The sequence below is a fragment of the Rutidosis leptorrhynchoides genome, chromosome 5 (genome assembly GCF_046630445.1).
Source record: "Rutidosis leptorrhynchoides isolate AG116_Rl617_1_P2 chromosome 5, CSIRO_AGI_Rlap_v1, whole genome shotgun sequence".
NCBI lineage: Eukaryota > Viridiplantae > Streptophyta > Magnoliopsida > Asterales > Asteraceae > Rutidosis > Rutidosis leptorrhynchoides.
In genome coordinates this window covers 339,722,265-339,723,630 of record NC_092337.1, presented here as the reverse complement: position 1 = coordinate 339,723,630, position 1,366 = coordinate 339,722,265, and the positions used below count along the sequence as shown (strand labels likewise).

At 31.7% G+C, this 1,366-nt stretch overlaps 1 pseudogene; it reads left to right on the top strand.

Annotated features, from left to right (window-relative positions):
• The first annotated feature begins 347 nt into the window (after positions 1-347).
• On the top strand, positions 348-1,022 carry LOC139849607 (zinc finger protein 5-like; annotated as a pseudogene).
• The last annotated feature ends 344 nt before the right edge of the window (positions 1,023-1,366 follow it).

The window sequence follows — 1,366 nt, the reverse complement described above, 5'->3', positions numbered from 1 at the left end:
ATTCCAAATCAGGGTTTGCACAATTATTGGAGTTAAAACATTCGATCCACTCTTTTTCCCCAAATCAAGCACTCAAACCCGAAATCTATTTATACGGAACGATTTTGGTTTGATCAACATGATTACTAAATTGACATGGAGGGAGTAATTGAATATAGAAAAAGACACAGACATATTAAACATATAAATAATAAGTACACATATAGTGCAGATGATGTAAAAGAATCTACTTAAAGCTAGTTTTACTTTTTTGTCAAAAGCTAAGCAACTCCATTGCTATAAAAGGAAGAGGGAAGCACTCAATTTGGTAAATTATAATTCAAAGAATATATACACAAGGTATAAAGATGGAAAACATTGTTTCTAATAATTTACTTACATTAGCATGGGAAAGAGACGATGTAGATTCTCAATTTTCATCAACGTCAACATACAAAAACACAACATACAAAAAGATCAAATTATTCGGGTTTGAGCTAAATCCTCACAAAACGCTCGAGAAACATGAATTTGTTGAAAGAGAAGAAAGCATACATTCACTTTCCACCACAGTCTCCTCCGAAAAAGTGACGTCTCCGGTGTCGGCTTCCGAAGAGAGGAAAATGTTCAAGTGTCAATTTTGTGCGAAGGGGTTCGTAAACTCACAAGCTTTGGGTGGTCACCAAAACGCACATAAAAGGGAACGAGTCAAGAAGAAAATGTTATTGTTACAAGCTAGAAAAGCGAGCATCGAATATTACCTCCAATCCTCTGACCAAAGTATAAACAATCATGAGATTGAAATTGGTTTTCATGGTTATTGTTTTGGTAAATTTAATGAACCAAACATTACATTTGGTTTGTATGATGAAGATATGCTATCTTTCAAGGGTACATACAATTCTAGTTACAAACATGCTAAAAAGTCAAGAGGAATGCGTTCTTCATTTTCAGAGGAGAAAAAGTATACGGATTTGGATCTTCAATTGGCTTTATAAGTTCATAGTTCACCATGTAATATCCATTTTGACCTAAAATCTTAAGATCATGTACATCTTATTTATTTGCTAATAAGTTCTTTATAAGTGGAGATGTTTGAAAGAAAACATACATATATCTTCTTTAGTTTGTTAATAATTTTATAAGTTGATTACTATATATCACCATCTTGTATTGAAAGGTATATTAGTATGATATATGCAGATATTATGATCTATCATATGATCATATGATGGTCAATAATATGTGAAAATTTTTGTAATATTTCGCGTAGGTCCTTCAATTATTCTGTGTTTAATGATCGTTGAGCTTAATTTTCATGACCGTTTGATTAATACAATTAAGAAGTTTTGAATGGATTAGTAATAGATCGAAGATGATAAACATC